The 23,309-nt window shown below is 47.6% G+C and overlaps 1 protein-coding gene across 1 annotated transcript in view; it reads right to left on the reverse strand.

The window, feature by feature from the left end:
• Positions 1–23,309, reverse strand: part of MYCL (MYCL proto-oncogene, bHLH transcription factor) — a 103,172-nt gene that overhangs the window by 14,387 nt on the left and 65,476 nt on the right. The window contains exon 2 of the mRNA XM_040469774.1: positions 3,363–3,510. The gene's annotated coding sequence lies outside the window, so the exon portion shown is untranslated. The remainder of the gene's footprint in view (positions 1–3,362; positions 3,511–23,309) is intronic.

Genomic DNA, 23,309 nt, shown 5'->3' on the forward strand with positions numbered 1-23,309 from the left:
ATATTTTTGAAAAATTTTCCCCCTGTTTTTTTTCTTCTCTCTAAAACTCCTGTTAGCCTTTTCTTATCTCTTCTCTCATTTCTGTCTCTGTGTGTTTCATTTGACTTTTTGGAAGATTTCCTCAACTTCTTTTTATTTTTACTTCTTTAATTAAAAAAAATTTTTTTTAATGTTTATTTTTGAGAGAGCAAGAGGCAGAGAGCAAGAGGGGGAGGGGCAGAGAGAGAGGGAGACACAGAATCCGAAGCAGGTTCCAGGCTCTGAGCTGTCAGCACAGAGCCTGATGTGGGGCTTGAACCCACAAACCATGAGATCTGAGCTGAAGTCAGACACTTAACTGACTGAGCCACTTGAAGGTGCCCCCCAAATGCTTTTTTTTTTATTGTTTTTTTAATGTTTATTTATTTTTGAGAAAGAGAGACAGAGTATGAGTGGGGGAGGAGCAGAGAGAGAGGAAGACACAGAATCCAAAGCAGGCTCCAGGTTCTGAGCTGTCAGCACAGAGCCTGATGCTGGGCTCGAACTCCCAAAGCACGAGATCATAACCTGAGCCAAAGTAGGTTGCTTAACCAACTGAGCCACCCAAGTGCCCCAGATTTCCTCAACTTTTAATTCTTCTATTGATTACAAAAATGTTTTTGACTATTGCATATTTTTTAATTTCTAAGAGCACTTTTTTTTTCCTGTTGTTTCATAAATGTTCATTTTTCTGTACTTTCCTGTTCTTTTTCCATGGACACAATTGTTTCCCTCTTTTTTCCTCTGAGGTTATTAATAATAGTTTTTGTACTAATTATAAATTTGGGAAATTTCTTCTGCTCCCTGTTTCCCCTGTTTCCTCTGAAACCCCCTCCATCCCTCAGTTTGCTTTGCTTTGTGGGTTTTGTTGTTGTTGTTTCGATGAAAGGAAGTATCTGGTGGTCCTTGCTGTAAGTTGTTGTTGTTTTTTTTTTTTTAATATTAAAGAGTGAGGTTTAAAAGTTGATTGGGGGCACCTGGCTGGCTCAGTCTGTAAAGCATGCAACGCTTGATCTCAGGGTTGTGAGTTTGAGCCCCGCATTGGGTATAGAGATTACTTAAAAATAAAATCTTAAGAATAAATAAAAACAAGAGTTGAAATCTCTGTAAGTATGTGTGTGTGTTGACTACTAAGCTTCGCTGAAGCGTTATTAGACAGGTACGTGGCTGTTTTGCTGGGGACTCCTCCACTGTCAGTACCCGTGGGTCTTTTAATTTTCATACAGAGAAGTTTTCCAATCTTCTTCCAGGGGCAAAGTTAGAAGCCTGGTTGCCAGCGTTCTGGGAATGAACAGGGAAAAGGGGATGAGAGGGTCTTACAGTTTAACAAACGCCCTGATTACAGTATAGTCTGGCACCCCTCGTCTCAGCTGTGCCGGTGCTCCCAAATCTAGAACCTCACAGTTCAACCTCCTGCCAAGTTGGAAAAGGGCAGTCACCTGGCTGTAGAGGTTTAGGGAGGAGACAGGAGTCTAACTCCTTCTACTTTCATCCAAACCTCCTCTTTTCAGCCCCATCCTACAACCTGCTTTCAGAGGTGTCCCGTGTCTCCAGTTCCTGACCTGTTCTTGGGTTCTGATGTGCCAATAGGCCATCACCACCATCTATTTCCAGAGCATTTTCATCACCCCCCAAAAGAAACCCCATATGCGTTAAATAGTCACTCCAAATATGGATTTGCCTATTCTGAATATTTCAGATAAATGGGATTATACAATAGGGGGCTTTTTGCGTCTGGCTTCTTTCCCCATGTATAGTGTTTTCAAGGTTCACCCGTGTTGTAACATGTATTTATTTATTTATTTTTAATGTTGATTTTTATTTTTGAGAGAGAGAGAGAGAGAGAGAGAGAGAGAGAGACAGAGCGTGAGCGGGGGAGGGGCAGAGAGAAAGGGAGACACAGAATCGGAAGCAGGCTCCAGGCTCTTAGCTGTCAGCACAGAGAGCCCAACGTGGGGCTTGAACTCACGGACCGTGAGATCATGACCTGAGCCAAAGTTGGACGTTTAACCAACTGAGCCACCCAGGTGCCCCTTTGCTTCATTCCTTTCTATAGCTGAGTAAGACTTCATTGTATGGCTAGGCCACATTTTGTGTATCCATTCGTCAGTTGATGGACATTTTGGTTGTTTCCCCTTTTTGGCTATTATGGTCAATGTTGCTATCAACAGTCGTGTATAAGTTTTTGTTTGAATATATGTCTTCCGTTCTCCTGGGTATATTCTGAGTAGTGGAATTGCTGGGTCATCTGGCAACTTTGCATTTAACTTTTTGAGGAACTGCCAAACGGTTTTCCACAGTGGCTGCCCCATTTTACATTCCCACCCATAATGTTTAAGGGTGACAATTTTTCCACATCCATACCGACACTTGTTATTTTCAGTTATTATTATTATTACTGCATGTGAAGTGGGTGTGAAATGGTATTTCATTGTGGTTTTGATTTGCATTTCCTCTAACAACTAATGATATTGAGCATCTTTTTGTGTGTTTATTGACCATTAATATATCTTCTTTCCAGAATGTCTATTCAAATCTTGTACCCATTTTTTAATCAGATTGCTTGTCTTTAATCAGATTGTTTGTGTTGTAAGAGGTCTTTGTATAGTCTCAGATTCTAGACCCTTATCAGACACATGATTTGCAAATATTTTCTCCCATTCTGTGAATTTTCTTTTCACTTTCTTCATAGTGTCCTTTAATACATAAAAGTTTTTAATTTGATGAAAGTAATCTATTTTCTCTTTGGTTGCTGTGCTATTTTGGTCTCATATCTGAGAACCCATTGCTAAATCCAAGGTCATACAGATTTACTCCTATGCTTTCTTCCAAGAGTTTATAGTTTTAGCTCTTACATTTAGGTCTTTGATCCACTTAATGTTTGAAAAATATTTTTAAAGTTTATTTACTTATTTTGAAAGAGAGAGAGTGAGTGGAGGAGGGGCAGAGAGATCATGACTTGAGCTGAAGTTGGTTGCTTAACTGACTGAGCCACCCAGGTGCCCCTAATTTGTTGTTGTTGTTGTTGTTGTTGTTGTTGTTGTTGTTGTTAAGTAGCCTCCATGCCCAATGTGGGGCTTGAACTCACAACCCTGACTAAGATCAAGAGTCACATGTTCTACTGACTAAGCCAACCAGGTGCCTGTGAGTTAATTTTTGTATATGGTGTGAGGCAGGGGTCCAGGTTCTCCCGTTTCTTTCTTTCTTTTTTTTGTATGTGCGACCATCACTACTAATGCTAGAACATTTTCATCATCCCCAGAGGAAACCCTGTGACCACTAAACAGTCATTCATTCCTTTCCTTTGTGAGTTTATACCTTCCCCCCACCCCCAATCCACTTACTGCCATTTTAGTGAAGTTGCAGGAGTAAGCAGAGATAAACACATGTGATCCATCCTCATTTAGCCAGAAATCTCTTCTTCCTTTCAAAGTGCGACAACTCTCACTTTCATTAGGCAGATTCCGGGGCCAGGCGCTCTGAGAGGGCTTTCTGGAGAAAGGAAATTTGATCTGAGCCTTAAAGATGTCTACAATTCCAGTGGAAGTTAAGGAGATAAAGGAGAGAAAGAATGAGAAGGGAGAGTTGGGGAGAAGGAAGGGGAAGGAAGCGAGAGGAAGGACTCTGGTGCTAGCACTAGAAGAATTTAATTAGATAAAAATCTGGTGTCTTATCCCTTGCCTGTAGATCTATTACCTCTGCTTGAGTTTCACTGAAAAGCAGCCCTTTTCTTAGAACCCTAAGGAATGTGACCTGGCCTTGAGCGCAGTGAGAAAAAGGTTCTGGGAATTTTGGACCTCTGCAACTAACCTGGGAAGGTGCCAGGCCTGAAGAGACAAGAGCAGCTTTCAAGAACAAAGAGATGTATGCTGGATATAAAATTTATCTATTTGCAAGTTGTGCCACACCAAGTCAGCTGGTGCTGACTCAGTTTTCTCATCTGTAGAATGTTCTATCTAGCAGCGTTATTGGAGAATTAAGATACAAGGCATCCCTCACTTTCTGAAAGTACGTTAGTATCTGTTTTTGCTAACTGAAAGAAATAAGAAGAGGATTTCATTTTTTTTCAAAAAAAAAAAAAAAACCCCGCCTCTACTAATAATAAGTCTTTCATAAAAGTGAAATGGCCAGTTGGACTTATGAAAGATTGCATAGGAACCCTCTACTTTCAGATGGCGGGGGGCGGGGGGCAGGGGAACACCTGTATTTGCAGTGTTTAGCAGAGTGTGAGGCCCAGAGGAGAATTTTTTTATTTTTAATTAATTTTCTTAACGTTTATTCCTTTTTGAGAGACAGAGAGAAACAGAGCCTGAGTGAGGCAGGGGCAGAGAGAGAGGGAGACACAGAATCTGAAGCAGGCTCCAGGCTCTGAGCTGTCAGCACAGAGCCTGATGCAGGGCTCGAACTCACCAACCACGAGATTATGACCTGAGCTGAAATCGGATGCTTAACCGAATGAGCCACCCAGGCGCCCCTCAGAGGAGAATTTTTTAAATGTCAGTTTTCTTCTGTTTCCTTCTTTGGCAATTTAAGGTAAACAGTATGGATGGAATCTCAACCAAGGTCTTGAGTGCCTATCTAAGGAGCTTGGACTGAAGCTGTTAGCAATGAGGAATTATAGGAGATTTGTGAGTGGAAGAGTGACAAATATATCTATGCTTTGGAAATATCCCTTCCAGTAGAAGAGAGTCCAAGCATAATTCAAGAGAGGGAGTCCTGAGCCCCAGCTCTACATCTAAGTGACTCCATTTTCTAATGTGCCTAACACATATGAAAGGTCTCCAACAGTGTTTCCCTAGTGGGCTGTGAGTTGTGTGAAAGCTTAATCCCTAAGGCAAACAGGAAAGCAGCTAGTCTTCTTAGAGACAGACCTGACCGTGGATGTTCCCCAAACATGAAGGGCTGGTGTAGCCAGCCTGAGCTGCCACCTGGGGGATGAGATGGGACTTTTGAGAAGCTCTAGAGAGTGTGACAATGGCCGAAGCCCAGAGGGCCCCCCTGGCGCTGCCCTCCATAGAGAAGGAATGCCAAGTGCCTGAGGACAATTTTGAAACCATACGGACCCTCATTAAGAACATTTTCTCATGAAGGATGACCAACCTCATCCATGCCCTCCGGGTTGAGCCATGGACACAGGTGGAGCGAGAGAATCACCTGGAATGACTCTTCTGTCCACTAGAGGGAATCCCAGGCTAGAGATGGGGAGTCCTGTGTGTAGGAGCCCTGAGGCTGGAAGAAGGCACAGAGGGAGCTGCCAGCCAGGGGACCCGAGTGACCCTGGCTCAATGTTGACGGGAGTTAGCGTGTGTCAGCTGGGTGAGAGCTGAGTTTTGCATTTCCAGGAATCGTGTGAGCTGGTTGTTAAGCCCGGTCATTAAAAATTAAATTCTGTGAATTGACACTTAAGTTAAATGTTAAAAACAAAAGTAGTCAAGACCCCAAACTCACCCTTCCCTACTTATTTTACTGTTACCTTTCTATTGAATCTGTTACATCAGCAGTACTGTATAATGGTGTGCTCTAACCAATTTCAACTGTGGTAGCTTGAAAGTGGCCATGGTGGAATATCTGCTCCATGGAAACCCGCAAATGCTACAAATTGGGGCTCCACCCCCCCCCCAATCCCGTGCCAGTTGTTAAATATTTGCCAGGACATCACTGCCTCGGCCTCTCCCACATCAGGTGTTGCGGGGAGGAGATGAGCTTTTCCAGTGGTCTTGCCAACACAGACACACTCAGATGTCCCCATGGAAGGAAACACCCAATTGAAGCAGGCAGAGGCTGTTGAAGGGTACAGCAGTGGAGAGCACTGTTGTGTTGTTGCAGGCAGTTGGCCCAGGGGTCCTCACCCAGGCTCGGGCTTTGTGCAATCTCTTCCTTCCACCTGAAACCTGTTTATGCTTAAGTGTTCAGGCATGCCTTTCTGTCTGCATAGCAACGAAGTGAGTTTCTAGATCATCCAACCCTAGAAAGTGTTCCCCATCAGAAGGGGGGTTTCTTGAGGGCCAGGGAAACTCCCACCAGGGTCCCAGGCCTGCTGCAAATCCCTGCTCCGCAAGTGTTGGAGCAGCTACACAGAACACTGCAGCACCAGGCAAGACACTGGAGTCCTGCAGATCTGGGCTGGGTCACCCCATTGCCACATGACCTGAGAGAGGCACTTAACCAGTCTGGTCTCTGGTCTCCTAACTTGCGAAATAAGGAGAAGAATGATCATCTTGCCTTGCATGGCCGCGGTGTCCATTAAACGCGATTATCCATGCAAAGCTCTCAGCCGGTGATTCAGTCACCTAGAAGGTGTTCCATGATGTAGAAGCTATTGTCATACTCAAAGGCAGGGTGTGGGGTGGGGAGGAGGGTGTGAATTTAAGTTGGCTCCGAGTGCCGGACCACCTTGACGCTCTGTGTTTCAGGAGGGAGGGCAGGAGGGGCAGGGCCAGGAGGCAACAAATCCGTGGTGGTACCGCTGGCCTTCTTGCCCCAAGCTCACAGCCAGGAAGTGGACTCGAACTGGGAACCGGCCCTCAGGCCAGGACTCGGCCAAACACTGGGCAACCGGCAAGGGCGCCTCCTCCGTACCCCCTTACCCCTCCCCCGCCTCCAGGGCTGGGACTTGGGGGCGGGAGGGCCGGCAGCCGGACGTCCAAGGGCCGGGGCTGGGCGCAGGAAGCGGCGGCAGGCCTGTCCTGGAGCCTCAAAGCGGCGGAAGGGAGGGAGCGGCCGGCACCTGCATTGTGCGAGCCCCGCTCCCTGCTGGGCCGCCAGGGACTCCCCGGGACGCGTTCCTGGCATCCGCTGCTGGGGCAGGACGGCGGCAGTCAGGCAGGTAGTAATAACTGGGCAGAGAAGGCTAGAGCTGCACTTTCATTCGTTTATTGGTGCATTCATCAATTTTTGAGCTATGGCAGGAGCAGGAGCTCAAAACTAGTCCATGACCCAAGGACGCTCCCACTTCGTGGCTCTGTGGCCAGATGGCTCGGTTGGAATCCTTGCTCCTTTCCCTCACTAGCTGTGTAACTTGGGCAAATTACTTGGTCCCTCTGGGCCTCATCAGGTGGAGTGTTGGATTAAATGAATTGCATGTGAAGCATTTGGAACCAGTCTGGAACTGGTAAGCATTCATTAAGTGTAGGATTTTTTTTTTTTAATTTTATTTATTTATTTTTTAGATTTTATTTTTAAGTAATCTCCACACCCAACGTGGGACTTGAACTCATAACGGGGAGATCAAGAGTCCGACGCTCTTCCGACTGAGCCAGCCAGATGCCCCAAGTGTAGGATTTTTTTTTTTTTTTAATAATTTTTATTATTGCAAAAGACCATTTCGAGAACAGCATGGAGGGTGCACTTAGAGGGCCCCAAAGTTGCATACTGGGGGCTGAACACTGGTTTTGAAGATTAAAAAAAACCCTTTTTTAACGTTTATTCATTTTTTGAGAGACAGAGACAGAGCGTAAGCGGGGGAGGGGCGGAGAGAGAAGGAGACATGGAATCCGAAGCAGGCTCCAGGCTCTGAGCTGTCAGCACAGAGCCCGACGCAGGGCTCGAACTCACAAACTGTGAGATCATGACCTGAGCCGATGTCGGACGTTTAACCGACTGAGCCACACAAGTACCCCTCAAAGATTTTTAAAAACTAATTGCTAACCTTTAAAATTGTGAGATCTTACCTAAAACTCAGATTTTGGCTTCTTTTAAAAAGGCTAAAGGCCTGGGAAGCTTGTATTTCCTAAGCTGTTATTGTATTATTGTATTTTGCTAGAAGTAGGTTTTTTTTTTTTTTTTACATATAGTATTTATTTATTTATTTAAAAGTTTTTAAATATTTATTTTTAAGAGAGACAGAGAGACAGAGTGTGAGTTGGGGAGGGGCAGAGAGAGAGGGAGACACAGAATCTGAAGCAGGCTCCAGGCTCTGAGCTGTCGGCACTGAGCTTGACACGGGGCTGGAACTCACAGACTGTGAGATCACGACCTGAGCTGAAGTAGGATGCTTAACCAACTGAGCCACCCAGGCGCCCCCAGAGTGTATTTCTGTATGTCTCTTGCAACGTGGTGTTAACTTTTGGACCAGAAAAAAACAAAAAACCAAAACCAAAATCAAAAACCTCTTAGGCAACTCCCCTGTTGCAAAGGTCTGCAAGACAAGTTTATTTTGAAAGGCAGATACTGTATTTAAGTTGTGATTATTGATTGTCAGATTTTAAAATGTTGCCTTCTGGAACACGTTCTTCTTCTAAAAGATGTCTCAAACATTTCAGAATGAGGCAGTTTATGCCATTCGAGTCCCCCGAATCAAGGAAAGGATCTGCAGGCCTTTGAGCTTTCCCAGCTGGGCTGGAGGTCAGAAGTGACAGGGTGGAAGATGTGGAGACATTAGCAGAAAGTGGAGCAGAGATGGAGAGAAGGAACAGACAGGCTGTAGGCATTTAGAAAGCAGAACTGATAAGGTGCGGTGTGCAGAGAGAGGAGACAAAGCCTGGGAGCACGGGTGGGAGGAAGACCCATTCACTGACCCGAGGGTCCAGAGGAGGCGAATGAGTTCATTTAGCCACGCGGGGTCTAAAAGTCTGGGCCAGTTATGAGACCAGTGGGATAGAGGGGGTCTGGTGCTCAGGAGAAAGAGCTGGCCTTAGGATGTATTGTTGGTGACAAGGAAGTCCTGTGGGCATGTGGAGGAGAGCAGGAGGCCTAGGATGGACCCTGAGGACCTGTTAACATTAAGGGATTAAGGACATTTAAGGGATTACAAGGGGAAGGAGAGGAGTCTACAGGCTCTGCGGGATCCAGGTGGCTCCCTAGGTGGCCTTTGCCTCCATCCTGTAGGACTGGACCCCTCCTCAAGACCTCCCTGCACAGATAGACTGAGGGATAGGTGGGGAGGAGGGTTTCTGACTGGAGCCTGCTGTAGCCCGATAAAGGGTGAGGTGGGACAAGACCCCAGGCTGGTTCAGGACATCTAAGCATCCTTCAGAAGTTCCTTCCTTCCTCCAGGGTCACTTGGTGGGTCTCTGGGACACTACCGGGAAGGGGAGTTCAGAGGAGAAGCCCACCTGGGCCCACTGGCTGGAGAATAAGCAAAGAGGGCATCCGGGACATTTTTCTCAGCTGCAGGGAAATTGGAAGGCTGGAGGTACCTGGAGCTACCTATCACATGATAGGATACTTGGCAGGTCAGGCTAGGTCACCCCTTATGGCCAGGAAGTATTGAGATTGTCACTGATAGAGGCCAGTGATCTTTCTCGGGAGCCAGAGATCTGGGCTGGGGCATGGCTGAGCTTTGAAAAATTAATTGGCCCTTACCATGTGCCAAATATCATCATACATGTTTATAAAAACTCTATGAAGGAAATAAAAATTTCCCCGTTCTACAGAAGAAAAAACTGAGGCTCATAAGGCATAAATCACATGCAAGGACATGCAGCTGGTGAGAGGCCTAGTTGGGAGCACAAGGCTGGAGCTTGGGCTCTGTCCCTGCAGTTTCTCCTGGGGTGACCCCACTTCTGCAATAGCCCTCCCAGCCTCCCCGACATTTGAGCTCTGCCCCGAGGGTCCTCCTAGGCTCACCTGCTCCCTCATCATCAAAAAGTGGTCACCAAATCCTGTCAATCATACCCCCTCTGCAGACCTTGCATCTGTGCCCTTCCCTCCAGTCCCAGAGTGACTGCCCCAGCTTGGGCCTCATGATCTCCTGCTCTGGCTATCAGCCTCCTCCTTGGTCCCCCTGCCTTCCACCTCTCCTTTCCCTCCCCCAGGCCCTCATCCACACCAGCAGCCAGAGGGCTCTTCTCAAACACAAGTCTGACCCAGTCATTGTCCTTAACACCTGTCCATGATGTCCTGTTGCCCTCTGAATAAAGCCCAAATTCCCAAGTGGGTCATCAGGCCCTGTGGACTCTGGTCACCAGCCTTGCCAGCCTCGTGCTCACTGATCCCTGGACTGTTCCAGCCAAACGGGATGTTAACTCCCCCTCCTCCGAACAGACCCTGGGCCAGGCTTCCTGGCCTCGGGGCCTCTGTTCCCAGTGCCAACCTGGCTTACCGTAATCTCCCTTGTCCATCTCTGGTGACTGAAGTTCTGGCTACCCTTGAAAGCCTCGCTGCACAGAGGGTCCTTTTGCTGGAGCCTAATGTGCCTTGGATTAAAGTTCTTTGTGTCCCTGTCTCTCTTTCCTACTGAGTGGCGTGAGCTTCTGTGCATCCCTCCCTTGGTGCCCAGCATGTTACCTGACATAGTGGGGAGGCTCTGAAAACGTGGGATGGGAGCAACTTAGTCTCGATCTCCCTTCCGTCTGTTCCGGCTCTGGCATGGCCTGGAGTCACTTCAGAGCCAGCAGCAGCTGCAGGTCTAGCTCCTGGCTCAGACCCATCTCTGATTCCAGCTCTGACCTGCTTCAAGCTGGAGATCCAGCTCCAGGCCTAGCACCAGCTTTGGCTTAATATCCAGGACGAATATGGGCTTAGTCCATGGCATTGGGTCCAAGCTCACAACCCATTCATCTGTTTCCTACCCTCCCTTTTATTTTTATTCTTCTTCTTCTTTTTTTTTTAAAGTAAACTCTACTCTCAACATGGAGCTTAAGCTCGCTACCTCGAGATCAAGAATTGCATGCTCCAACGAGCGAGCCAGCCAGGCGCCCTGTGTTTCCTACCCCCTCCCAATCCCCAGCTCCACTTTCCTGGGCTGAAGTTTCCCACCTCAGTTCCTTGTTTCCCCTGCATTCCTATGAAGCCTTTTGTAAGCTAAAATGGCGTAAAGAAGCAATGGCCATGAACTTATATGGAAAAATTCTTCAGCATTCCCACACCCAAAAGCTTTTGTTAGGCTTTTCTGATACTTTAGGGCACATCTTGCTAGTGTATGGGCAAAATAAATCCGAGATTAAAGCATAGATGCTTATAGACACAGTTCAGATCTCTGGTGGCTGGATGCTGAGATGCTGAGTGTACTTCCTGGGGAAGGAGCTTGGTGGGGCCACTCTGGCTGTCAGGGGTTCACGCTGCTTCTGTGACAGCTTGATGCCAAACACTGAGCACTATTTTGGCTATTTACCGTTTTTGTTCTTTTCTTTTAGAGTGAGAGAGCGTGCAAGTGGGGGAGAGGGGCAGAGGGACAGAGAGGATCTCAAGCAGGCTCCACGCTCAGCATGGAGCCCAGCGTGGGGCTCCATCCCAGGACCTTTGGCCCCATGACCTGAGCTGATATCAAGAGTCAGAGGCTCAACTGACTGAGCCACCCAGGTGTCCCTTTTTTTGTTTTGGGGGTTTTTTGTTTGTTTGTTTTTTCATCTTTTATAAAAGTGAAAATCCCCCTTGAATTTCTTTGGTTAGTAAAAAAAAAAAAAAACAGGTACTGATGTAGGTCTTTTGTAAAAGCAAAGTGGTGTTTCATGCAAACGTTTGAAAAGCATGTGGTGTCTGTACTCTCCAGTTAGAAGGAAGGAGAGAGACTGGGAAAAGACCAAAACAGGGCCCCATGTGGCTGGTCTGCTTCTGGGATTACGCCTGCCCTGGAGCTGCCTTGCTGCATGCAGCATCCCAGCCCAACCTCAGGGCCCTGGTGCTGTAGGGACAACTAGTCCCAGGTTCAAAGCAAGACCCTACCACTTACTGGCTGTGAGGCTTTGAGCACCTCCTTGGGCCCCGATTCTCTTGTCTATAAAACAGGAAAACAGATGACATGAAGAGGATAGGAGACAATGCTGTGGAGGTCTGGACATGGCGCCTGGCACACAGTAGATGTCAGTAACCGCCAGGGCCTTTCCCCCTCACTGTTTTTCCAGATCCACCGGGTCAGCTCCTGTAGGTGCCCTGCACATTCCACAGTGCTCATTGCATAAGGGTTGTCCTGCCACTATGACATTGGTGGCCCTGGCACAGCCTTGCTTCCAGGCTTCTGGCTGGGACTGTTGTCCCTAGGGCATCTTGGGCAGTGGGGTCAGAGCCAAGGCACCACACTGGAGCCCCTACCTAGAACTCCATGTCCCTGACGTCAGGGGCAAACATGGCTCCACAGGGTACTGGGGAAAAGGCTGGTCTTCCTTCTTTGCTGTGGGCTGAGTGTATGTATTTGGGTTGCGGAGGTAGGGGTGCTTCCTTCTCCCCTCTGACTACTTCCTGAGTTCTGTCCATCAAAGCTCGGAAGGCAAGGGTTCCTATGCATAAGGGAACTTGGGGGCCCCTGTACCTTAAACACAGGACCCAACATCAATGGGGGACTGGGTGTGATGTGTATGTAGGTAAGTGAATATGGAGGTATGGATGTATTTGTGCATGGTGTATGGTAAATACAGGCATGTTAGAATATCACGTGTAACACATATATGTCTGTGTGCAATGTACACGGGTCTCGAAGTGATGTGGGTAGTTGGAGGGCCATGTCTACATGTAGCACATATGTAGTGTGCGTAGGTGACTTTTGCGTGTGAATACCTGTACGTGGGGCGACAGATGTAGATCTGGGTACGTGGTCTAAGCAATGTGTGTTGGTGTGTCTGTATATGATGTGTGTGTCTTGTGTGAGCTAGATCAGGGGGAGAGCATGAACTGGAGAGTTCTTTTAGGCAGTGGGGAAGTGTTGATGTATTTAGGATTCCCTGCTGAACTCTCTGAGGTGGCCCGGCCAAGGTCATGGTCTACTTGCTGCAAGAGCAAAGGGCAGTAGGGGCAGAGTCAAGGGGGTTGGGTCTATTCTCCAAAGAGCCAGATGCTTCACACTCAGCTGACTATCTTGCCCTGATGTCTGGGAAAAAAAAAAAAAAAAAAAAAAAAACACCAGGGAAATAAACACAACCTTTGGAAGTCCTGGTGATGTGTTTGGGGAGGCTGCTACAGCAAGTAGCTCATGTGGGCAATGCCCTGCCTTTGACCGGCTGCTAAGGCTTGTGAGGCCAATGGCCTTGCTGCCATTAACTGCTCCTAGATGATTACCTAAGTACTGCAGCCCCATTCCGGAATTTCCACAGTATTCCTGCTGAATCTCTGTTCATCAAAGCTCATAAGGCACAGGTTCCTACGGTTAAGAGAACTGGGGAACCCTGACCCCCAAACACAGGAACCAACATCAATGGGAGGGTCTGGGGGTGACACATAGGTGAGTGAATGCGTAGGTGTGGATGTATTTGTGGCATGGTCGTGTCGCAATTGCAAATTGGCATCTCTTGGGACCCCAGGCCCCAAAAGGAAAGTTAAGGGACTTTTTTTTTTTTTAAGTTTGTTTATTTTTGACAGAGACAGAGTTCGAGCACGAGCTGGGGAGGGGCAGAGAGAGAGGGAGACACAAAATCCGAAGCAGGCTCCAGGCTCCGAGATGTCAGCACAGAGCCTGACGTGGGGCTCAAACTCACGAACTGTGAGATCCTGACCTGGGCTGAAGTCAAACGCTTAACTGACTGAGCCACCCAGGCGCCCCTAAGGGACTTCTAAAGCCGCATCACACCTAGGCTGTTGATCTCTAGAGAAACCTAATTTTAACACAGGTTGGCTCCTCCCTGCCCCACCCCTTGGTGTGTCTCTTTCCTCAGAATGCACCAGGACTCCGCCTCTTGAAATGACTCCTCAGATAATGTGATCTTGTCTGTATTTTCCATTGCTCCCTAAGATGCACTCCATGCTGGAGACGCCTTGAACCACTTGCATTTCCAAGAATGAGTGCCTAAAATGGGCTACTCCGCCTGGCTGACTCTGATTCATCCCTCAAAATTCAGGCTAAGTGTCAGGTCCTCAGGGAAATTTCTGAGGCTGAAACTGCTAGCTGTCCCCTAATACCCAATTATTCTGCTTGCCCTTAGTCATAAAACTCTGATTTTTAGCGGGGCACCTGGCTGGCCTGGAGTAAAAACCCTATTTCCTAGAATTCCTTGCAGCTAGGTGTGATTCTGGGACTGAATGTGGGTCAACAGCTTGTGGGTGCGACTATTCTGTGCAACTTTCAGGAACTGTTTTTTATTAAAAAAAAATTTTTTTTTAAGTTTTATTTTCACTTATTTTTTGAGACAGATAGAGAGCAAACAGGGGAGGGACAGAGAGAGCGGGAGACAGAATCCCAAGCAGGCTCTGGGCCACCAGCGTGGAGCCCGATGCGGGGCTCAAACTCACAAACCACGAGATCATGACCTGAGCTGAAATCAAGAGTCAGAGGCTTAACCCACTGAGCCACCCAGGCACCCCAGGAACTGTTTTTTAAAGGGAGTGTGTGCTGTTTTTCACACCTTCCTCCTTCCAACTCACATGGAAGCCACGCTGGCCAGTGAGATAGAAACATTGTGTTAAGGATGGCAGAGGATGATGGGGCAATAGAACAGAAAGCACTGAGCTGTGATGATCATGGAGCCGCCATACTAGCTCGTGACGTGGCTGTGATTGGGGAATTTTGTCACCTATAGCCAAACTCAAGCCTAGCTGATACATTTCCCTGGTACCGGCCGTCTCTTCTCTTGTCCCTCAGCTCTCTCTGACGACACACTCCATTCCAATTGCCTGGTTCTATTTGTCCATCCGACTGTGATCTCACAAGGCCGGGGTCTGTGTCATCTACAAAGCACGGTGCCTAACAGACCCAAAAACGTTAGTTGTATTAACAACTGTGTGAAATACACATTCAGACATCCAGGTGGGGTGAAGCCGTAGTTCGGGGAGTTATTGGTGTAATATGGTCACTGATGGGGTGGGAGAGGACGGGGTAAAGAGGAAAGAGGGTTGAAGGAAGAGGTCCTCAGAGCTCTAACATCTAAGGTTGAGGAGGAAAAGCCCTCCTGGGTCTGTGCTGAGGCCACCTCTGCCCAAAGTTAAGGGACTAGCGTTGAGGGAAGCAGTGGTCAAGGGTTCAGGGTTCTAGAGCCCAGGACATCTGGGTTTCCATCCTGGCTCTGCCACTCACTAGCTCTCTGACCTTGAGCAAGTTAACTACTCAGCCTCAGTCTCTTTATCTGCAGAGGAGAGAACAATAAAGAACTTACCTCATGGGGTTGTTGTGAAGTTAAAATTAGAGAATTCACGTAAATCACATAGCACAGTGCTTGGCATAGAGTGAGTGGTTAACAAATGTTGGCCATTATGATTCTTGTTACTATGGTCTTTCTTGCATTCATTAACTCACTTAACAAACAAGCTCTAGGCATTCTTCCACATGTGCCCAGTGCTTCAGCCAAAATGTATTTCCTGAGATTTCCTAACACTTACCATTCTCCCTCACCCCCTTTGGCTTTGCACATGCTGTTTGCTCTGCCTGACGTGCCCTTCACTCTCCTCATCTGCCTGGCACACTTGCCCTTTGAGCCTCAGCTAATAGCTCATATCCTTAAGGACTTGCTGAGACCTCCTAGGCTAGGTTGGAAGCCTCTGGGCTTGCACATGACCATGGCCGTCTCATTGCACAACTCCAGTGGGGGACCAGTCATATAGACCCTTTTGGCTGCAACGTGGATTGCAACGTGGCAATCTTGCCTGTATCACTCCTCTGTTTACCTTTATCGTAATTTTTATCAGCCTTTTACTGTAATGATTTATTTACCTGTTGATCTCTCTCTCTAGACTCTGAACTCCTTAAGGACTCTGCCTGACACTGAGGCAGGGCTCAGAGAATGTTCATCTGAATGAAGGGATCCTAGCCTCATCCCTGCATCCTGGGGTTCCCAGTCTGGCTGGGGAGACAGAATGAACAAACAAAACATATCAAGAACTGAGTATGACCAGGAGGTTCACAGCCCTGTGTGTTTCAGACAGAGGCGTTCCCACGATGGACAAAGAGAGCTCTAAGAGAGGATGCGGTGGTCAGAGCGGGGAACTGGAGCGGAGATGTAAAGAATGAGTACGTACTAGAAAACCCAATGCCCTACACTTCTGGATTGTTCTTCTCAGATGTGGGAAGAATTTTCGCCTTCCACCGCCCCTGACTTTCATTTGGTCCAAAAATAAGAACATCATCTTTTCAAAGCTCTTACAAGGACAATGTATATCCAAGAGGAGCCAGCATAGATTGAGGTCTTTGCCAGGCCAATTGTTACGCTGGGCCACAGCCTGAAGCAAGAGGAGGTACCCAGAGGATCTGACATTGCTCTAAAACTTAATTCAAGTTACCCCGGGCTTAGGACCAGATTATGGGGCTCTTAGGAAAGTGTTTCTCCTCCTCAATGTGGATTTAGACTATATTGTTGCTGAGAATAAATAGTTGTGTTTTGTGTGCATGTGTGTATGTGTGTGTATTTGATCTGCATTTAACTACTCTCCTGCCATTCCCACTCACCCCAAAAGGCCAAATCTGAACAATGAGGAGGAGGCATAGCTCGTCATTTCTCATTGGTGGAAAGACTTTAAAGAGACAGGACACTGAGAGTCAAAATTTCCAGGCCCATCCTGGGCTGTTTGGTGAAGGCTATTTGCCTGTACCCCTCCATGCTCCTGCTAGGATAGTCTTTTAGACTGAATAACTCAGACTTTGGGAAGTGTTCTGCTAAGTGTTTCTTATCCTGTTGATCCTATCCCATGTGGCTTAGGGGGTGAGGCTTCCTGAACAGAGCCTGATGTAGATTTTGCCCAGGGGAGAACTGAAAAGGTGGTCTCTTTCAGTGGGTGTAAGGGAAGGAAGATCTGAGACGGGAGAATAAAGTTAGGAACTGAGTGTACTCACAAGGAGACATCCTGTTAACAGGTTTTGGTTGTTTTTCCCTTGGGCAGTCACATGACATGCACAATTTAAAATGATTTCTTCTAGTTGTATTTCCCTACAGGAATTCCTGCCCCTTCAGTGAAGTCTGTCACAGGCATGTGGGCCTTGCCTTCGTGGTAGCTCATGGAGTGAGCATATCCAGCAGTGGGGCTGGGGAGGAGTCCTTCTGGGTGCAAGGCTCCTGAGCAGGCATGGGAGGAAGACAACCTTACCTGAAGAGGAATAAAATGCGGAGCAGTCCATTTTAAGGGACAAGGCAGTCAGGTTAAGGGTGAGGGTGCAAGTAAAGCTTAGGGTGAGCCATGGGAACTACCTTTTCTGGGGACTGAGAGCTTCAAGTCCAACTCCTGGCCGGAACAGAGGGTGGGGTGAAGTTTCAGGAATGAGGTGGGAAAGGGGGGGGGGGCTGGGAACCCCTCAGTCTCAGTCCCAGCCCCTGGTTGTGGCTTGGCTTCCCACAGGGAGCCAGGTGGTGGCCTGTGCCTGTGTGTCCTCACTGCCCTTTGCTCTGTGGGAAGGTCCTGATAGCAAGCAGAATGGATCGTGGCCACCGGAGGACACTTCCACGTGCCACCGGCCCTACCCTTCACCTTTCGTTTTTTCCTGATGGCCAGGAAGTCTTTGGGCAGCTCAAGGAAGGCTGCTACTACCTTCACTTTGGCCCTGTCACTCAGAAGGAGTAAGCAAAGCCAAAAGTCTCCAAAAAGAAGTGGGGTGAGGGGAGAGGCTCAAGAATTTGCTATTTTCCCTTCTTTGGCCTCCTGTTCCCACCCAACATAAGCCCAGAGTCTGGAATTCAGAGGAGAGATCATAATTAACCACCTAAGGTTTAGAATCCAGCCCAGCCCAGCCCCAAAGTCCAGCCCAAAGCTTGGAACGCAGAGCCCAAACAAGCCCAGACGGGTCAAAAGTCCAGCTCAGAAGCTAGCACTAAAGCCCAGAACCCAGGGGTGCCTGGGTGGCTCAGTTGGTTGAATGTCTGACTCTTGATGTGGGCTCAGGTCATGATCCCAGGGTTGTGGTATCGAGCTCTGCATCGGGCTCTGTGCTGAGCAGGGAGCCTGCTTAGGAGTCTCTTTCTCTCTCCCTCTGCCCCCCTCACCAGACCCAAAGACCAGAGCTCAGGACTTAGAACCGAGTCCTGGGCGTATAATCCAGTTCACAGCTTAGAACCCAGAGCCAGAGGGCCAGAAGCTCAGAGCCAGAATTCAGACTAAAGCTAAGCCCAAAGTCCAGAGCCCAAAGCAACCCAGAAGCTACTCAAAAGCCTAGAATACAACACAGACCCATCTTAGTTCCAGGACAGCCTAATAGTTCCAGCCTAATAGTTATGGGGGTGCATAGAACTCCACACCCAGCCCACAGCCTAGCAGACCCCGGATGTTCCTCCTAGCAGCAGTTAGGGATAGACCAAGGCTGCAAGATGAGGAGGAGGAATTCCAGATTTCAACCCTACTCCTGGCAGGAGGGGGACAAGGAGCTGGTGTTTGTGTGGTGGCAAGGGGAGTGTTCTGTGGTTCTCCTAGCCCTGGTCTGGAGGGTCCATACTGGGGACTCAGACATCAGGCAAAACATGGCCTGGGGCTTTCTCTGCAAAGACTACCCCTTGGAATCTCAATGGGATGGGAAGCAATCCCACCGCTGCTGACATGCTGTGTGACTTTGAGAAAGTCCCTTCCCTTCTCTGGTCTTACTTTTCCCAAAAAGGAAATCAGAAAGTGTTTTATTTAGACTCATAGACCCAGAAACACAGAAGGGCCTATTACAGATAGTCCCTTCATTCATTTAATCTCTCATTCATCAAATATTGGTTGAACACATACTATAGGTAGACTTTAAACAGGATGATGAAATGGCCAGATTTTTTTTTTTTTTAATTCATCTGTTGTTGAAGATTGGATTAGAGGAGGCCCATTAGGGCATTGTTCCAATAGTTCAGGAGAGATAGAACGAGAGTCTAAGGATTGCAAGTGTCATGTCATATTTATGAAGTACAGACATGGTCATGGCGCTTAGGTTGCGCAGTCCGTTAAGTGTCCGACTTCGGCTCAGGTCAGGATCTCATGGTCTGTGCGTTCGAGCCCCACACTGAGCTCTCTGCTGTCAGCACAGAGCCCACTTTGGATCTTCTCTCCCCCCTCTCTCTGTGCCTCTCTCTCACTCATTCTTTCTCTCTAAAAATAAACTAAAAAAAAAAAAAAAAAAAGAGTGGGAGGTAATGATTTAAAAGAATACTAATAAAAAAAATAAAGTACAGATATGGTCATTTTACTCTTCTGCTTAGAATCCTTATAATGGCTCCCCACTATCTTCAGGGTGAGGATGCAAGGCCTCTTCCCATCTTCTCAGCCTCAGGGCTTATCAATTTCCCACCTAGCAAATGCCCAGTCCCCACCAAGATACTCATTGTTTCTATACCCACCATGCTCCATTACTCTTCCATCTGTGGTGTTCCTTTTGCTTCACATGCCCTTCCCTATCTCAGGAACTCTTACTCAGGGTTTGGCTCCATCATCACCTCCTCTGTGAAGCCTTCCCAGACTTCTATCTGTCAAACAGAATCTAGTGTTCTCAAGTCTGTGCACTCAGACAGATCTCCATTAGGACTTCGCTACATTTTGTAGCTTAGTCTGCTTATGTTTGTCTCCGTGATTAGATGTGACTCCCTCAGAGGTGCCTGGGTGGCTCAGTCAATTAAGCATCCGACTCTTGATTTTGGCACAGGTCATGATCTCAAGCCCTGCGTCGGGCTCCAGGCTGACATTGCAGAGCCTGCTTGAGATTCTCTCTTTCCTCTCTCTCTGCCCCTCCCTCTCCTCCTCCCCCTCCTCCTCTCTCTGTCTCTCTTTTTTCTCTCATGTGAGTGTGCACACACACATTCACACTCTCAAAATAATTAAATAAAACTTTTAAAAAAATGTGACTCCCTCAAAGGACAGGATCATCCATACCTTCTTCACCTTTGTGTTGCTGGGTGGGTCCAGAGTAGCTCAGTAAACCATGGACAAGGCCACCTTTCTACCTCTTCCAAGTAGATTTTATTAAAAGAACAACAACAAAAAAATTTTTTAAGTAAACTCAATGACACATATGGGGCTTGAACTCACAACCCTGAGATCAAGATTTGCATGCTTTACCAACTGAGCTAGCCAGGTATCCCTAAATTTAAAAAAAAATTTTAAGGCCCCCATGTTTTAAGTTTATTCTATTCATTTTATTATTTTTTTTAATTTTAAAGATTTTATTTTTAAGCAACCTCTATGCCCAACGTGGGGCTCAAACTCATAACTCCGAGACCAAGAGTTGCACACTCCAAGTGAGCCAGCCAGGTGCCCCTTTAAGGTTTTTTTTAAAAAATTTATTTTAGGGGCGCCTGGGTGGCGCAGTCGGTTGAGCGTCCGACTTCAGCCAGGTCACGATCTCGCGGTCCGTGAGTTCGAGCCCCGCGTCGGGTTCTGGGCTGACAGCTCAGAGCCTGGAGCCTGTTTCCGATTCTGTGTCTCCCTCTTTCTCTGACCCTCCCCTGTTCATGCTCTCTCTCTGTCTCAAAAATAAATAAATGTTAAAGAAATAAATAAATAAAAATAAAGAATTTATTTTAAATAAAATATTTTTAATTCCAGTATAATTAATGTCTAAAATTTTTTTTTACCTCCTATTTTGTTTTTAAACCCAGAACAGAAATGTTTTTCCAATGCCTTTTTTTTTTTTAAGTTTACTTATTTTGAGAGAGAGAGAATCCCAGGTAGACTAGACACTGTTGGCACAGAGCCTGACTGTGAGATCGTGCCCTAAGCCAGATCAAGAGTCAGACCCTTAACCAACTGAGCCACCCAGGTGCCCCCCCTCCCCACTGCCTCTTCATCAAAGACATCCGGCCAGTCAGAAGAAATGGACAAAGGGCATAAATTAACATATGTTAACAGCCAACTGTAAGTTTTGTTTTGCACATATATATTTTGTCTCACCTGATCCTCAGGATAACACTATGAGCTGTTATTATTGACCAAATAAATGAAGTTCAGAGAAGTAAATGACCTGCCTAAAGTCACAGACTTAGCTAGAAACAGAACTATATTCAAAACCTGACAAGATTGACTCCAGGCCACACTCTTTAAGGGCCCCAACTATGCTGTTCTCTTATTCCTTATCAGCATGAGATCACAGGGTTACCACAAGTCTGAAGGCCACCAAAGGCCAGGTCTCCACGTGCGGTAGTGAAAGTGGAAGCAGCCGTTACTTGGTGCTAGGCTGTCCGACCTGCTTTTTTGAGCAGATGGGTAAAAGGAGGCCCAGAAGTGGGGTGGAACTTTGGGCTTCCCAAGGCAGGCTCCGCTTCTGCCACGCTGGCCTTAGTTCAGCAAGTCACTTATGCTGAAGATCTTACTCTGAGAGGTCAAGGCCAGCAAGCCAAGGCAGGGCCTCCAGGCAGGAACATGGTGTGAGCATAAGGAGAGCGAGGGCAGAGTCCTGGTTGGCCAGGAAGGGAGGAGTATTGCTCAGGTTTCAGCCTCCACCCCACCCCTTCTTCTTCTTTTTTTTTAAAGTTTACTATTTATTTTGAGAGAGAGAGAGAGAGAGAGAGAGAGAGAGAGAGAGAGAGATGCAGGAGGGGCAGAGAGAGAGGGAGAGAGAATCCCAAGCAGGCTCTGCACCATCAGCAGAGAGCCCGATTTGGGGCTGGAACTCACGACCTGTGAGATCATGATCTGAGCTGAAACCAAGAGTCAGATGCTTAACCGACTGAGCCACCGAGGTGCCCCATTGAGCCACCCAGGCCCCCCTCCCCCTTCTTCTGAGGCCAGGTTCTAAGCTCCTGCCCAGAAAGCGCCTCACCTGATCTCCTGGATCCTGAGGCTACCTGGCAGGATAGGCTACCTGGCAGGCTCCTAGCCCAATCCCTGGGGCTGTCTCAGATGGTGTGGTTCTCTGAGCCAAGGCTGGTCTACTCAGCTCCTTCTACTCCATCATTCTTACAACTCCTCTGCAGAGTCTTCCTGGGGGGGTAGGGATGTCTCTCTCTTCTGGGAAGAAACTTGAACTTGGGGGAACCCAGGATGAGAAGATACAGGGATACTGGCTGGTTGGCTGGGGGAGGCACCAGGTATCCCGAGGAATCTCTGGGCACTCCCCATGCCCCTCAGTCCCCTGACACCTGAGGCTCAGAAGTCAGACCTATCACCTAGCCTAATCCCGAAGCCCATAATAGGGGGCCTCCCTCCAAAGTGGTCTATAGCCTCTCGTGGTCAGATGGATCAGCCTCGGAGACTCTCCTATCCTACAATCGCCCAGCCGACATACAGGCAGGAACTAGCAGCCTCCTGGTGACTTCAAGGGCCCTCAGATACTTCCTCCCCAAAGAGCCTCTCTTTGGGACCCTCAAGAGTCCCTTCTTCCTACTTTCTGCCCTGCCTCCTTCCTACAGGACAAATAATAGGGGCTCCAGGGAGAGTAGGCTAGGGCATCCCTATCGTAGCAGCCATTCCAGGAAACCCTTGCTCCGGGGCCTGCCCAGGCCTTAACTCTGGCCATTCCCTGGCCTCAGAGCACCACCACCCAGAATGTAAACTTACTAGTGACTCTTGAGCTAAGTATACTTTAAGGAATGGGCTGGTTCCTTTTTTTCAGAAGTCAGGGTGGTGAGTCTGCCAGTTAGGCACTGAAGAAATCTTCCACTGGATAACAAACTATAAGCTATCACACTTGGCAACTCTTTCACTTAGCTGAAACCTCAACAGCTCCACCTGATCATCGTGCCCCGACCCAACAGCATCCAATTGTGCTTGAAATACCACATTGCGGAACCAGACATAAATCTAGCCTCTAGCTATTTACATCAAATTTCCTCCCCTCTGACTTAAGTGGCCTTACTTGGAGAGGTTTTGCCCAGGGTGCTAATAAAGATAATAATAATAATAATAATAATAATAATAATAATAAATAATAATCCTTTTATTTTTTAATGTTTATTCTGAGAGAGAGAGAGAGCAGGGGAGGGATGGGGAGAGACTGAAACAGAGAGAGAGAGAGAGAGAAAGAGAGAGAGAGAGAGAGAGAGAGAGAGAGAGAGAATCCCAAGCAGATCCATGCTGCCAACACAGAGCCCAACGAGGGGCTTGATCTCATGAACGGTGAGATCATGAGTCAGATGCTTAACCAACTGAGCCACCCAGGTGCTCCTAATAATCCTTTTAAAGTGCTCACTCTGGGGGCGCCTGGGTGGCGCAGTTGGTTAAGCGTCCGACTTCAGCCAGGTCACGATCTCGCGGTCCATGAGTTGGAGCTCCGCGTCGGGCTCTGGGCTGATGGCTCAGAGCCTGGAGCCTGTTTCCGATTCTGTGTCTCCCTCTCTCTCTGCCCCTCCCCCGTTCATGCTCTGTCTCTCTCTGTCCCAAAAATAAATAAACGTTGAAAAAAAATTTTTTTAATAAAAAAAAATAAATAAATAAAGTGCTCACTCTGTGCCAAGCACTGTTTTAAGCACCCCACTTAATCCTCATGCCAACCCCAAAGACAGGTACAATTATTATCCCCATTCGACAAGTGGGGAAAGTGAGGCTCAAAGAGATTTGGCAATTTGCCCAAGAGTAAACTGTAATGGTAGAGATAGGCTATGCAGCCAGGT

Source organism: Herpailurus yagouaroundi, unplaced genomic scaffold (assembly GCF_014898765.1).
Source record: "Herpailurus yagouaroundi ecotype Mexico unplaced genomic scaffold, PumYag 77, whole genome shotgun sequence".
NCBI lineage: Eukaryota > Metazoa > Chordata > Mammalia > Carnivora > Felidae > Herpailurus > Herpailurus yagouaroundi.